Below are 13,793 nucleotides of genomic sequence, written 5' to 3'. Positions count from 1 at the left end.
AGTAACCCTAATTTTCTTTCCACTTCTGCCAGCCCTAGGGGAAACTTCCATTTGCATTCATTCCCCTTTGATGATGCCTGAGTGGTTAGCTAGCTGTGGTTAGTCAATTCCATTGGTTAATGAATTGAGCAAAGAGGATAAGGTCATAGTTTTGATCCCCAGGGGCTGGGCTTATTTACTACTCCCGTCAGGTACACTGCCATACTTTCTCTTCCTCCAATAGATAGGCTTCCTCCCACCTAAATAAAAGCCTTTGTGCAATTTTTTTTTTTTTACCTTACCAAGAACCATCTTGCTCCAGCACCTAGTTCTTGAGAGTCAATATCATTTCCTCAGCAATGCCTTACTCACTTCTAGACATGATCAGGTGCCTCATTTTATTTTTCCATAGTGTCCTGTACTTCTCTGGTGTGGCATTTATTAGCATTTTTATATAAATTAGTGTATATTTCCTTGTGTCAATTAGGGTAATGTTTCACTGCAAGTAATAGAAAACTTGACCAATAGATAAACATATGAGGGTTTAATATTTACCATAAAAAGATTGGCATTCCAGCACAGGTCCAGTAGCTTAATAATGCCACATGGCATTCAGACTCCTTTTCTTTTCTTTCTCTACTGTCTGTAGCAAGTAAGTTTAGTCCTCATGCTTACAAGATGACTGCAGCTACTCAAGCATAACTTCTGTACTCTAGCCAGAAAGAAGGGGGAAGGAGAAAAGTAAGCATTTGTGGATTACTGCTTATGCCTTATGGCCAGAACCAGGTCACATGGCAACTTCTAGGGGCAAAGGTTTTTGAAGTTAAGTTATTTTCATTGTTGCTGCTGTTTAGCTTTTATAACCTATAGAATAGGGGCAAGTCAGAGAAAAAGGGTAAGCCAAGAAAAGTTGATCAGCCTGTAGTGCCTTCCATACACTTTTTTTAAAAGTATATTTTATAGATTATGTTGTTACAGTAGTTCCAATTTTTTCCCCTTTGCTCCCCTCTGCCCAGTACTCCCCTTCCCCCAGCAATCCCACCCCCCTTAGTTCATGTCCATGGGTCGTGCATATAAGTTCTTTGGCTTCACCCTTTCCTATATTATTTTTAAGTTCCTCCTGTCTATTTTGTACCAACCAGTTATGCTTCATAATCCCTGCACCATTTCCCCATACACTTTTATTGAACTTTAATAACTAAGAGGGCAGGGATTGTGTTTCTTTTGTTCACCATCATAGATCCACCATGTATAATATCTGTCCCATTGTACATACCCAATAAGTATTTTGTTAAATGTAACTAAATGAATTCTTGCAAATAGCACCTCCTATTTTAGGTCTTAAGATGGACCAGAAGAGGATAGATGGATTGATGCCATCTTATAACTATGAATAAGAAGAATTTAAAATAGACACCATCAGGGGCCCCACTAGGCTTTACAATGCCTTTGCATGAATTAGGAAAAGGCACCCATCCCTTCCTCAAGACATGTTACTGCCATCCACTGAAAATTTATCTTAATGAAATAATAAATCTACCACACCTACAGTGTGAATGGTGCCTCATAGACATGGTGAGGTAGTCAACTAAACAACCTGCATGGCTATATGTGGTTCCTTGAAGCAAATACAAGCATGCATCACCAGTAGGGTGGATGTGGCCAATAAAGCCACCATCACACCTGTCTCCTAAAGCAGATGATGGAGCATTTCCTGTGGACCAAGCCTGAAGACTTTTCCTGGGCTGATGAGAACTTGCCATATGCAAAGACTTGTTATTGTGAGGCAGCAGAGGTATGGTGAGACAAGGAGGTGTGCTTGATTTCTGCTCTTCACTCTGTGCCTCTATAATATTGTGAGAATAACTTAATCCTTCTAAATTTCAGTTTCCTCATCTCTAAATTGGGGACAAGAACTCCTGCCTCAAGAGATGTGTTTCAGTATCCAGTGAGATAATAAACATGAAAACCTTTGGGAATCTGCTCAGCATATGAAAAATGTAAGCTACTGTTAACATAGAGAGCTGACAGGAAATAGATATTGAATGAGTATTCAGATTTTCTCTCTACCACTCTCCAGCCACAGGAACTTGGACATGTCTTCTCATCTGTAAATAGGTCTGATGACATTAGAACATACTACCCAGGAAATTTGTGAGGATTAAAAATAGTAATAAGTATTTAATAAATGTTAATGACTAACCTTGAGGCAGTTGTACCTTGCATTATGCTCTACATTTTGCATTCAATATTTCATTGAAATCCTTAAATAGTCCACCTTTGACTTTGGTGGAAAAAACAGAAAGTTAAATAAAACAGAAGGGTTCCTAGACCTTTTTACAAAAAACAGCCAAGACTCTGGGAAAAGAACGGCTCAGTACATTTCTATGGCTCTGGTTCTGTTGTGATGTCTTCGATGTATAAAAAGTAAAACTTCTCAAAGATAACCTCCCCTCTCTATCCCACACTATCCCCATACACTCTAGGCCAAATCTGAATGGTGGTCATATTAAGTTTTAACTAGAATCTCTCACTAAGTAGTTAGTAATCTTGAGTTCATGTAAATATCACTATTTACAAAGCAAAAAGGAACCAAAGGGGAAGAAGGCCAGCCAAGCAGGCAGGGTGGGTCAGGTCAGCCAGGAAGAATCTTGGTTCCTATATGTTGTGATTCTTCTCTGCATACCCCACCTCCCTACATTCCCTCTGGGATGTAGGCCTGTGAAAGATGAGAAAATCCATTCGGATACTAGATCAGTGAAACGGAATGGCAGAGGGTTTTGAAATAGAAAGCAAGCACCAATCTGGTTCATTTAAGTGCTGTTTAATGGCTGACTCTCACTTACAGCTTCCTGGAGCCCTATTGGTCTGTCTAATAACAATATTTTATCCTGTTCTCTTTTTCATTTGTCTGATCTTCACTGCTGCCAATGTCCACCCCCCAATCTCTTCAGGGTATAGAGTTATGGGTGAAACAAGATGTTTTCTCTTTATTTCTCACATCACATTTCACTGAAGTAAATAGTATTTCATTTACCTTCTTTCTGTGGCATAGAAGAAAAACTGTGCTGAGCACCCAAGTCCCTGGGCTGGTTGCTATGTGGTCTGAAACTGACATCTTTTGTGCATGTCACAGTTTATAGTAGAGTGGTTAAAACTCAACTCCCATTCTGGTGACTAAATTTTATTGACTTTTCCAGGGCCTGTGGTGGGGCTGACATGTCCCCTATTTAATTACTTCCTCCTTTCTGACAGCAGATTGAGTTAACCAGAGGACATGCAGGTGGCTCTGGGGCCAGGGAGTTTGAAGTGGCCATGACTAGGCAGCTGAGAAGGGGCTGGGGTGAGCAAAAGCTGGGGATATAACAACCTGCTGGCAGTTGTGAACTGTGGTTTTATGGTTGCACTGGGGGCAATAACCAAACAGTGGGCCTTTTAGACTAATTTGAAAAATGCTTTGCATAAATCCCAGCTGCTAGCCATATGTCCAATTCTTGTAGAAGAGAGGGTGTGTTTCCCTGAGCTCTTGTTTTCTACCCCGGAAGTCAAGACTAACCAAGCCTCTAAATGCCCAGCCTGGTCTTTTCAGCAACACAGTCAGCCACAAGAACTTGAACTGATTTAATCACAACCTAAGTTTATATTATGCTTTACCATATTTTTCCTTCCAGTAACGTTGTGTCCTTTTGTCCTCATGAAACCCCATAATATAGACTAGGTAAGAATCCTTCACTTACCAGAAGACTGAGGCCCAGAGAGACTGTGACCTTTATAAGAGCAAACATGGAGCTAAGTGTCAAGCACTCTTCTAAACCCTTGAGAGATATGAATTCAGTTCATGTTTGTATTGATCCTACAAGGCAGATACCATTATTATTCCTCTTTCACTGAAGAGGGAACTGAGCTCAGAGAGGTTACTTAACTTTCCCATAGCTACACAGCTAGTAAGTAGTGAAGCTGACATTTAAACCCAAGCAGTCTGGCTCCAGAGTCTGTATTTATAACCACTATGCCTGATGCCAGCTGGCTTGGTAGTGACAGAGCTGGAATTCACATGTAAGTACTCACTCTCCAAGTTCAGATTTTCCCCTAGGCCATACCACTCTTCTGAAACTTGCTCCTTAAAGATCCTTAATTCTTGGCAGTATGAGTTGCAGCAATTTAGATTTGGACTCTTTTCATCTAGCATCATAGTCTTTCACTTAAATTTATTTGATTAGTCCCTCCCTACCTACTTGCAAAGAAGTCATAAGCCTTACCAGTCCAAAGGAGCTCTAATGTGTTAGGAAATCACTCCCAAACCAAGGCTTTGGAAAAATACAGGTATCTAAGTGTTGAGAGTTGTAAAACTTGGCAGCCTAATGCTAGGAACAGGTATTTTCTTTCCGAATTTCCTGGGAAGAATAGGTGTGGTTCTCACAGCACTGGCTGATTTTGTGAGCCACTGCACTTTAAACTTTCACACACCCAGAAAGTGGGCCTCTCCCTCTGGGAAAAAGGTCATTCCAGCCCTGACTTCCCTGACAATTATGGGTTTCTTAGCTAAGGTGTTTCCACCAGCCTGTGGTTAAGTATGACCAAACCAGGTATGAGGGAGGGAACTGTTTTAATGTGACAGTATCTCAAGCTGCCCGAGCTAACTTTCTCACAAGAGAAAACCAGAAAAAGCTTTGTTCCTCATTCACTTGGTGCCCCAAAGCAAACCTCCAGATTTTTATATTTTTATATTTCATAGGCCAAACCAAATATAGGCCAAACCAAAACTGGAATTTGTGACGATGGCCGAAAAGGAGGAGTATGACTCCCAGTATCAGTTCTGAATAGCAATTGTTTTCTCATTTGCAAACTAACTCTGTAGCCAGGCATTAGGTAACATGAAGCAGGTAAGACCACTCAACTTTAGTCTCCACAAAAAAAGGAACAAAATGGTTTATAGTCATATTTCTCCAAGTAGGACTCCCCTAGAAGCTGACCCTGAGACAAATATCTGGGTACAAGTAGTTTATTTGGGAGGTGATTCCAGGAAGCATCATTAGGAAGTAGAGAGGTGAGACAGAGAAGAGAGGAAAACTAATTCAAAATGTCAAAACAGATCACTGCTGTGGGCAACTAAGACTCAGTTCTGATAGGCAATTTAGGGAGATGTTGTGGAACGTGCCTCAGAGTTCCCACTCAGGGGCAGCGAAGCTGCGATGTTTATCCTCCATCTCCTGTTGGTCATTGGCTTAGGGTTGCCTGGTGTGTGTTAATTCCCTCTCACTCTGGCCTCTCCCACCTATGGGTTAAGAGTATCTCATTTGCTTACAGTAAGAAGGCACCAGGCTACATGGGAACAGTGAGTGCAAAGGGGATATGAGCAGGGCACTGACATCATCTACTGCTCTCTGCTTAAGAGCCAAACCAACTTATTGAGGAGGAGGTTATGAAGGAAGACAATATATGGTAATTGGAATTCTTTTGGTTGCAAGTGACAAAATCCCAACTCAACTCAGCTTAAGCAAAATTAAAAGTAATATAGATCCAGGTGCACAGTGTTATCAGTGTTCTGTCTTCTATCCATCTCTCACTTTTGCTTTCTTCTGTCTTGGCCTTATTGTCTGTCTCGCTGAGAAGACCATAGAAAAGACGGCAACTCTAGGCTTATATGATCCTTACTCCTTCTGATCTCAGAGAATGTTTTTCCTAATAGCTCTGGTTAAAATCTTGAGGAAGATTTTGATTGGCCTGTTGTGGATCATGTACCCATCTCTGTACCAGATGATGTAGCCAAGAAAATGGACCAGACTCAAGTGTCATCCTACCCAAGCACCGTGGACCAAGCAGGATTTCTGGGACCTGTGGGAGGGGTGGTTCTAGAAATGTGCTGATAAACCAGCTTGTAAACAAGCAAACAAGCGAAGACTCTGATACAAAGCTGATTTCCAGGTTGTAGATACTCCCAACATCGCTAATTTCAAGATACCAATATGATGTCACTGAACATGAAGTTAGGAAGAGATGTGCACAAGCCCTTGTGAGCCACTATGAGCTGGCTCAAGTATACTTCTGAGTGATTTCCATAAAGAGAGACCATGACCACACAGTTTGGCCACTATGGCTATAAAAGAGAAGGTCGAGGTCTATCTTGTGAAGCCTTGGTAGTCATGAAGACAACAGACGGGATAACTTGCTTTGTTTGGCATGTATGATGTTTGGGATTGACTTATTTAGTAAAACAAGTGTTCTCCTTCCGTCATATTTTTCACCTTGCAAACACCTCCAGGAATCACTTAACCTAAAACTTGATGATTTTAAAATAATAGTTAGCAACATGTATTCTACTGTGTAAGTTCCACAAAAGCAGGGATCTTTGCCTAGTCCTTTTATTACTATATTCCCAGGGTCTAGAAGAGAGTTCAGAAAAACACACAGGCACTCAATATTTGTTCCATGAATGCATAACTTACTGGTTAGTTCATGGAGTTAGATGTGTTCCTCAACAGAAATGTACCCACCTCATGAGAAATCAACACCTTTCTTGTGATGCCCAAGGTGTACTGACCTCATTTTGTATCTCACAGTTGCCATCACAGGCCCTTCAAACTCTCTCATCCTAATCCTGAGAGTGACCACAGTTGGTTACTGATGCCCTCACTCCACATGCCACACTGCTTTCCAGTGTATGGAAAGTGTGACTTTGGCTCTTTGTTCTGTAATTGCCACTTTGTTCTCTTTGCTTCTCTATTTCTTGAATTTGGTGGCATTTCATGTCTTAGGCCAGGAGGAATGGCTCTCCTTTCTTGCCTTGGGTCTCAGCCCTTCCCAGGCAGGGGCCGGCCACAATGCTTCTTTGTCATTAAGTCAAGGGAGCCTGCTGGGGCTTGTCTGATTAGAGTCACATTGGTACATAGAACTTTCTGCCTTTGCAGTTATTATTATTTTTTTTTAATAAAAAAGCATTTCTAGGAAGCTGCAAAGTTTAAAAGTTGTTAAACACACACACACACTCTTACACCAAACCAGATTTGCTAATAACAGGAGAATGGGAAGGCCTGAAGCTGAGGGAGCATTTCAAGGTCACAAGAAAGGAGGGGCCTGTGGTAGTGAAGAAGGAAAAAATGAATACACAACAGTTGAATGCATTATTTAGTACGTCCCACATCACAGAGCCAAGAATGGTTCCTTAGCATCAGAAGATTTGATGTATCAGGCTGGTTGTCTCCTCAGAGGACACCCTCTGCTCTCCTCTTGAGTTCATGGAGACATGGTTGTCTAGGTGACAACTGTCAGGCAAGAAGCTGCAAGTTGAATAAAATTGCCTTAACTAATAGACCAGCGTGCTATTATGTACCTGAATGTTTAACTGCTATATTACCCTGAAAGAGTCATTTGGAGGGGAGGAAGGAGCTTACTTTTCCCTGGGCTACATCAGTGAATTCAATTTCTATTGAAAAGAGACTAGCATTTTAAAAACCATGGTGTGTGGAGCTTTGTGTCCTTTTCTTCTTTCAGTGCAAAATGATTTAATAATGAACTTATGAGTGCAGGGCTTCCAGTCAGCCCCCTGGAGCCCTGGAAGAGGGAAGAGATGGTATAGTGGCTGGGGGTTGGCAGACTCCATCTTCTTCTGTCCCTGCTCAGGTCCAGGCTCTGTGACTGAGGTTACCCCAGAGCAACTTGGTTCAGACAGGGGTGGTCTGAGCGATAATTTTCTTCCCTCACAAGATTGCCAGGAGCCTCTAATTCACAGCTGTGAATTTCTTAGATGGGGTTTTTATCAGATGGAAAGAGGCTAATATACTGGTCATAATAGTGAACCCCTTCCAGAAGGAAGGGGATGTGTGTGTGCATGCCTACACACCCGCACATGTGTGTGTCTGCCTTGGTTCTTTCTGCAAATGAGGAGAAAAGCTTGAGAAGCATCTAAATTCTTTGGCATCAAAACACCAGCAAATAAAAGATTGTATTCATTGAGACTTTTTCACTAGCAAGAGTAGTCAATGTCTACTTGGTTGTGTTTATGTGCCTGCCAGTGCACTAAACACTTTACCAGCGTGATCATGTTTAACTCTCATCATTGCTGAGTCTTAAAGGTGATTTTTTTTTACTCTCAATATACAGGTGGGGAAACCAAGACTTAGTGAGTTTAAGAAACTTGGCCAAGACCCCACTCAGCAAAAAGTAAGAGCCTATTACATTCAGAAGATTCCATCAAAAGCTGAGAGCTAAGGAGAGGAACTTGAACTTCCTTCATTAAATCAAAGTAGAACATCTCCTGAAAGGACCTGGGCAGCATAGCCAGAGCTGTTCTACCCTCCACACATCTGGGCAGAATCTTGCCTTACCGTCTGCCCCAGTTCCTGGCTCTGTCCTGTATTTTCTTTGGCCCTTTTCTTTGACTGTAAACAATATATCCATTCTATTTCCCAGTGACTCAATAATCTGGCCTTTAATTTGCATGCACCCTTCATAGGCAACCCTGCTAAGATACACGTATCATGGTCTACCATGGGCTGGTTGGTGCTGAGTAGCTGAAGAGGCAAAGTAGTGGAAACAGCATGTGCAAAATATTTTTGTGAAGCTGAAAGGACACTAGTGTGGCTGAAATAGAGGAAGTTGAGGAGGGCATTATGTAAGATGAGGTTGGAGAAGTCAGCCAGCACCAGATCATATAAGACCTTATAGCCATGTTAAAGATATTGGTCATTATTTTAAACAATGAGCCACCATTGAAATATTTTAAAGTGATACAATGACATGATTAGATTTGTGCTTTGCAAATATTACTGTATGCCATGTGGAGCCTGGATTAAAGAGAGTAAGAATGAAGGCAGGAAAACCAGTTAGGGAGCTATGTCCAGAAGAGAGATATTGGTGATTTGGACCAGTGTGTTGGTAATGGAGATAGTGAGAAGCAGGTGGAATTGAAATATATTAGAATGTAAAACTGTTAAGTCATTGTGATATCACAATGCATCAAATCTCAAGGGCCTGGTGAGAGTATGAGGGGAGGATGGAAATTCAGAATGGAGGTTCTAAGATGAAAAGGTAATGTGTGAAAGAGAAGTTGAGTAGAGCAAGTTATTAACCCATGTCATCCCAAAAGATTTAAAAAAAAAAAAAAAACAGACAGTATGCAGAATGAAAGCTGTGTAGTGCCTGGAATATCTGAGCAGAGAACTTTGTTGCTAAAAGGCATTGGCCATTCCTATACAGGGCTCTGGTGTGTAAGTACCTGTAGAGCTGTAAGCAATAAATCTGTAATGATCAATATTACTATTCTATCAAACATCAGCCATGTCATGTCACAAAGTGTTCCCTGGAGGCCTTCACTGAATAGAGCAATTCTTTTAGTTTTGTTTTGTTTTTGTTCTTGTATACTTTGTAAAACAGTGCAGGTTGTATCAAAGATGGTTTTTCAGATGGGACACTTTAAGAGTGATCAGTCCTCATGAGTGAATTTAGACTGTACATCTGAAATTATAGCTAAATTTAATTTAAATATATATGCAGTTTATAAATAGGTGGACTTAAGACAATGAAATGGATTAGAAATTCTAGAGATATAGCCAAATACATAGAGGAATTTAGTTATAAAGATAGCAACTCAAATGAGTGTGGGAAAAGATGGACTGGTCAATAAATGGTGTTGGATAACTATTTAGCTACCTAGAAAAAATTAAAAATAAAAATGAATTCAGTTCTTATAACAAGAAAAATTCTAAATTTGATCCAAGATTCAAATGCAAAAAAATAAAATCTTTAAAATTATTTAAGAAAAACATGGAGGAAATTCTTGTATAACCTTGGACTAAATAAAGCTTTTCTGAAGTATGACTTGGAATCCAGACTCAGACTCATAGATACAGAGAACAGACTGACAGCTGTCAGAAGAAAGGAGGTACAGGGTCTGGGTGAATAAAATGAAGGAAGTAAACAAAAAACAAACAAAAAAACAAGCAAACAAAACAAAACAAAACAAAAAAACCCTCTCATAAACACAGACAATGGTATAGCAATTATGAGAGGGAAAGGAAGTAGGAGGAGGTAGAAGAAGGTAAAGGGGGAGATAAAAGGTGATGAAAGGAAACTTGACGTAGGGTGTGAACATACAATATAATATACAGATGCCGTATTATACAACTGTACCCCTGAAACCTATATAATTTTATTAACCATGTCACTCCCAATAAATTCAATTTAAAAAAAAAGAAAATGTTAATAAATTTAGTTACATGAAAATCAGACTAAACTCTCTCCATTGCAAAAAGTTCAATAAAGTAAAAGAAAGCAAATACAAACTAAAAGAAAAGTTGACATCCATATCACAAAATACAAATCTCCCTAAAAATAATCAATAAGAACAACAATGTAATAGAAAAATACACAAAGGATCCAGGTATTTCATAGAAAGGGAAATATAAATGGCTCTAAATGTTATGAAAAGATGCTTAACTACACTCATAAAATGAAAAATATAAAATAAAAGTATATTAAGATACCATTTATCTTAACCTATCAGATTTATTTTTAAAATATTAGCAAACTACCAGCTGTGTGTTGGGAAAGCTGTGGGGAACAGACATGTTTATACCCTTAATTGTGGGAGGGTATTATTTTCCATGACCCTCTATGGCAGACACTTTGGTAATATTCATGGAAATTACAAATGCCTATTCTATTTTGCCCCGTAGTTTAATTTTAGTACTTTATTCTATTGAAATGCTTGCCCTTGTGAAATTATGTACATGAAAGACATTGCAGCATTATTTTAAATAGCACAAGATTGGACACAACTTAATGTCCAACAATAGAGAACTGTTTAAATAAATTAAATCACCTCCATTCAATAGAATACTATGCAGCCATAAAAATGAATAAGGACAATCTCTATATATTAATACTCAGCTGTTCAAGATATACTTTAAAATGAAAAAAAAAACAATGAAGAGATGATTATGTACTCTGCTACCTTTAGGATGTAGAACTGACATTTATATGCATATTTGTATCATCATCATCATCGGCAGCCGTCCGTCTCGAGAGACGATGGTGTAGCTTCTTAAGAGTCTATCTGCACCACCGAGAATGGCTGTGCAGTCCGACTCGGGAGTGACACGGTATCTGTCTCCTCCCGTGTTGAATCGACATCTTGCGATGACGCTGGAGTGTCCTCTCCAGTGAAGCTGAAGCTACAGAGCCTGGGCAGGGTGATAGGGAGGGTCTGCTGTTGCCCATGCAGCAGACCCCCCCTCTCTTCGCAGCTGAAGGGTCCAAGGGAAAGACGGAGTCAATACAGCTTGGCTTCAGGTGCGCCGCAGGAGTTGCCGGTGTTGACTACAACGTCAAACCGCCTTAGGGACTCCGGCTCCGGATTTTCTGTCAGGGTTTACTCCCTTAGCCTTTCCCCTGAAGAGGTATGCCGCAAGGCAGCGGAGGTTTTTTGGAGTCAGAGTTTTCCTTCTCTGATGTGCCCTGACTGGAAGATCGAACCAGCGACACTTAGCTCGCAGGCCGACACTCAATCCACTGAGCCAAACCAGCCAGGCTATGCATATTTGTATATTCATAAAGAAATTAGGAAACATACAAGAAAACTACCTTATTTCATTGATTCTGAGCTATAAATTTTTCTCATTTTGAGATCTGTGATAATTAGCTATAATACTTTCTGTCTTAATGGTACATAAAATAAGGATGCATCTTAAAATTGATGATGTCTTAGATTTCATGGAATACAGTAATAATAGTGGTTACTTATGGTGAAGGGACACTGGAAAAAGGAATGAGGAAAAGTCTTTTCATGTACATGCTTGTTAATATTTCTTTTTGAACCATGTTAATTTATTACCTACTCACAAATTGAATAAATAACATTAATAAAAATTAGGTTATTCATAATTTATTATTGTATATTAGATTATTTTTAGACTAGTTTCTGGGTTCTACATCCTCCTATAGTGATGATCCGAGTAAGGGACCCAGTTCTAAGATATCCAGATAGATACAAACTGACCTACACTTGGAACATGCTAATCGATGAGAAGACAACAGCTGTGTGCTGTGTTAACGTGGGTCCACCTGGAAGCTATTGGCTCCTCAGCATCACACGTGATACTGTCAGTAGGCAGGACATTATTTTTCCAGATGCGACTAGTGGACCTTTACTTTGGGAACCAGGAAGACATTGCCTCATCATAAAGTCTTGTTGGATGTGGAGGAACACTGTTAAAGCTTCTATTCTGATCTAGTAGACATTTTCAGAGCTCTTAGACAAAAATCAATGATTGGGAAACACATAAGTGAACCAAAACTTGCTTGTACCTTTTTCTCTCTTCAAAAAACTAGATAAGCTCTGAATTAGGTAGGTTTTCCTTTTTGGCATTTATTTTAGTGATGAGAGGAATTGGTTTTCTTCCCCTCCTCTCCACTTCCATAAACCTTTATCAGATTCTCTGGGTTAAGTGTAATTTCTAGTTGAGACATTGACAAGAAGCAGGGTGACAAATACCACAGGAAGAGTTAGATGTATAGTATCCTGAGTTGTATTCCAAACAAACATTGTCTATTGAAAAATAGAGCTGCAAGAAAATCCAGGTCTTTCTTTCTGCAAAGAGAAAGTCTCATAACTTTGTGGAATGCCTAGTTTAGGTTAAAGATACCTGGATTCTAGATCTGGGTTCTTCAGTAAACAGATGAATACTTTGGGGATACTCTTTAAGTAGCTCTTTCCCTCAATTTTCTTATCTGAAAAATTGATGCAATGCTATTTATTATGCTTTACTTAAAGAGCTAAAGTGAGTATAAATGAGACAGGTTTGGAAAGACACTTAAATGTACATCTATCAAAGTGCTACAGATAGAGGAAATGTTCTATTTTTGCCATCATTTGAAGGAGAACCGAAATTGTGCAGGGAGGCCATTTGACAGATATTTGTCATGTTCTGTGTGACAGGAAATATCTCCGAACAATAACAGTTGGGAGTGAGGAGGGGTTAGGCCTGTAAACACCTGATGAAGTAACAACAATAATAACTGAATTGTCCTTTCCAAAGTACTTTGACACCCTTTAGGTCATATTATCCTCCAAACAGTTCTGTGCTGTAGGTATTAGCATTATTATTCCTATTCGTATTACAGATAAAGAACCTGAAGTCACTGAGTTAAGCTGAAAATTAGACCTATGTTTCTCTACCTCTGAACTTTGTGCTCCTTCCACAATACTGTCCTGTCTCCTCTCTTTTCTGCTCTTAACTGATGTCACCAACATGTCACAGAAACCACAGAAAGCTAGAAACTGAGCTGCAGAGATGAAAACAGCAAGGAGAAAAAATGATTTTTTTTTTCTTTTTCTAACCTAGGCTTGTAGCACGCATGTACTAGGACATATGGTGATCATCTGGAACTAGAGTCACTTAGGTCATTGCTGGAATTCAGCCTAACAACAATGTACTCAGATTAGATAACATTGTGGTGCCTTAGTCCTCTAAAATTTTGCCTTTGGGAGAATGTCCTTGGCAAATGGTGATCAAGGACAGCAGTATATCTGTTGATGCATAAAATAAAATATCAGTCAATGTATGAGGGCCACAGTAAGAGTTGACTTTAAATGACTTCAGGCAAATTGTGCCCTAACCTAATCATGGATGTCACTGTTAATGATCCAGCCATGCAAGATTATATAAACAAAAGAGATACCCACAAAGGGATTCAATTTAGTCCCATAAATTGGGTGCTTTTATTGAAGAGCCAGATAACCCAGTTCCAGGTGGTGATGAGTAGGGCTGGCCTGGGAAGAGACAAACAGTAGTCCTTGAGCCCAGTCTTTCTCCTGA

This window comes from Furipterus horrens, unplaced genomic scaffold, assembly GCF_987537825.1.
Source record: "Furipterus horrens unplaced genomic scaffold, mFurHor1.1.pri manual_scaffold_17, whole genome shotgun sequence".
In the NCBI taxonomy this organism is placed as follows: domain Eukaryota; kingdom Metazoa; phylum Chordata; class Mammalia; order Chiroptera; family Furipteridae; genus Furipterus; species Furipterus horrens.
The sequence above is the reverse complement of the archived record's forward strand: the minus strand, read 5'-3'. Positions refer to the sequence as shown.